The 2,992-nt window shown below is 39.9% G+C and overlaps 1 pseudogene; it reads left to right on the plus strand.

Annotated features, from left to right (window-relative positions):
- On the plus strand, positions 1-952 carry LOC116684700 (olfactory receptor 52B2-like; annotated as a pseudogene).
- Positions 953-2,992: the final 2,040 nt, after the last annotated feature.

Here is a 2,992-nt window from a genome sequence, read left to right on the forward strand (position 1 = left end):
ATGTCGGGGGGGAATCAAAGCATTGTCACTGAGTTTATCCTCACTGGATTCCCTGGACTTCATCCAGAGTACCAAGGACTTGTCTCAGCAGTACTGTTCTTAGTCTATTTCTTAACTGTGGCAGGCAATGTTACTTTTTTTTTTTTATTTGCAACCGACCGCAACCTTCATAAGCCAATGTATTATATAATTCTAAATCTAAGTGCATGTGACATTCTCTTAAGCACAGTCACTTTACCTAAGATCATCAGTAGGTATTGGTTTCAATCAGGGAACATTTCGTTCATTGCGTGCTTCGTCCAAATGTTTTTTGTTCACTATCTTGGCACAGTGAATTCTTTTATTCTCTTTCTGATGGCTTTAGATAGGTATTTGGCAATCTGCCATCCTCTCCGATATTCCCTTGTTCTTAAAAACTCCACTATCCTCATTCTAAGTATTACAGCATGGGTAACTGCCATTGCATCCAATTTAATGTTGGTTATTAGAGCATATCCTCTGCCTTACTGTGCTTCAAACATTATCAACAACTGCTACTGTGATCATGTTGGTATAACAACGCTGGCATGCACTGACAGGACTCCTTATGGTTTCCCTGCTTTTGTGTTGGCAATGGTTATGTTACTGGGACCTCTGGCATTCATACTGTTCTCATATTGCTCTATACTTATAGCTGTATTTAAAATAGCAAATTTCCAAAGTCGTATAAAATCTCTGTCCACTTGCAGTCCTCACTGATTATAATCTCCTCTATTATTTACCCAGATGTTGTGTTTATTTAGCCAGCAATGGCTTCGGCATTAGATTTAGTGATAATGTGCGAATAGTAATTATTATGCTGTATAGCCTTGGTCCCCCCATGATTAATCCACTTATATACTGCTTGAGAGCTAAAGACATGAGAGAAAGTTTGCGGAAGCAATTCAAGTTATATTTCAGCTATAGTAACTGATAAACCAATCAGTCCTTTCAGGTTTTTCCGGTGTCGCGATTGCACCAATTCTTGCAAATTCATACTGTGACTTTGGTGCAACTCGCAATTATGACCAATCATCGCAATTTTTCAGCAAATTTGACCAATGACCGGAGCTTCCCACGACTTCAACCAATCCCAGCAGTCCCACGTGCCAGACTCTGTATCAGTAGGTGACTCTGAAAGCTACTTACCAAGGGGAGTGAGAACAGGTTGACGTCACACGTACCTGAATGAAGACAAACCTTGTGTGACTCCAACATCTCACCAAGGGATAAGCAAGCATCCACGAAGCGTAGCTCATATGATGCCATTATGATTTACAAAAATGGGACAGACGTTTGTACATACAAATAGACGGAAAGAAACCTGAAAATGTTATGCATCTTGCTATGGCTTTCGCAGGCGCGGTGGCATAAAAATATATGGTGCACAGACGGAGTACAAAGCATAGAAAAACAATTTCTTCTAACTGGCTAATGTGATGTGTCCCAATTAAAGTACAGAAAAATAAAATATTTGACATGGTATACTCCTGCCCCTGGCTATTCATACTGTACGCATATTTCTAATTGCCAGTCATGTCTCTCTCTCTCTCAGATAGAAAGAGACAGGATTAGTGGAGAAAACTGTAGTAATTGTAGCCTATATGTGGCTGTGTGTGTGTGTGTGTGTGTGTGTGTGTGTGTGTGTGTGTCGCTCTCTCTCTGTCCACCTGTCGGCCTCTCTCGCCGTGTGCCTGCTCATGGGTCTAGCTTTGAGAAGTCAAGACAGCCAAAATCACCATAAACCTGCCTGTTTTATTTTTAAATATGTTTATTTTGGCAAAATATCCGGCTGCACTGTGGACTTCCTGTATGTGATTACCTGCCTGGCTTGCAGAGATGGCAAAGTACTCACTTTCCGTACTTAAGTAGAAGTACAGATACTTGGGTTAAAAAATACTCTGGTAAAAGTGAAGTACTGATTAAACTTCTTTACTCAAGGAAAAGTAACAAAGTAAAAGCTTGGAAATTTACTTAAAGTATAAAGTAAAAGTAGCCTTGCGAATGACAACCATTTTTATACAAAGCTACCTGGACCACACCAATGTGTGGCCAATAGGCCTAAAACATAACATATATGATTATTATGACAGAAACTGGGACTCCAGGTTAATGAGATTCTGACTCATTAGCAAGATATGAATTCAGTTGTGATTCTGTGAGAATTTTGAATCTTCCCCCTAACATTTAAATGAATGTAAATGTACCTGTATGTGTGTGTGCTCAATATGGCTTCCGAAAGAAATAAAGGATTAAAATATGAATTACTAAACGGACATTAATTAAGAAGTTCCCACCACATTGGCCAGGAGTCATTCTTGATGCCTAAACATCTCTCTCAGATAAGGCCGAGGATGATTGGGAATGTCTTGCTGCTTGTCTGACGGATCTCTGTTTTCTTCCTTTTCAATCATGTCGCCATCCATACTACTATGTGCTAACGTTAGCGCCATCAAGCCGCAATGATTTAATGTGAATTAATGCAGAATGCTGAATCTGTTGAGTTGCGTCAAATGCAACGTAGGCCTACAGTAGATATATCCCATCCCTTTAGATTGAATATGGTATTGATGACGTAAACAATAATAACGATAACTCCAGTGAAATGATGTGAAAGTTGAGGACTAGATAAGGACTGGATTAAAGCTGATTCTGGTTTCCAACTTTGCCCCAGGTGTGTCTGTTAAAACAGACGGAGACAACATCTCTCTAGCTAAGTTCCCATCCACTTGTCACTGAACTACAGTATCTGAAGTTGGTGACAGGTGAAGACAACACCAAAATCACTAGCTAACTCAGGCTACTTTAAATGTGCAAGAACTATAGACCAATAACAGACTTAAGTGAACTGACAACATAAATTATACAATTTACAGTTCTCAAAGAGGCACACACACAATCTCAGCTGATTATCCTCCGAACAGCTCTCTTTTTTCCTTCTCTCACTTCTTTCTCCGTGTTGCGCGCGCACACC

The sequence above is a fragment of the Etheostoma spectabile genome, unplaced genomic scaffold (assembly GCF_008692095.1).
Source record: "Etheostoma spectabile isolate EspeVRDwgs_2016 unplaced genomic scaffold, UIUC_Espe_1.0 scaffold00019508, whole genome shotgun sequence".
Taxonomy (NCBI): Eukaryota; Metazoa; Chordata; class Actinopteri; order Perciformes; family Percidae; genus Etheostoma; species Etheostoma spectabile.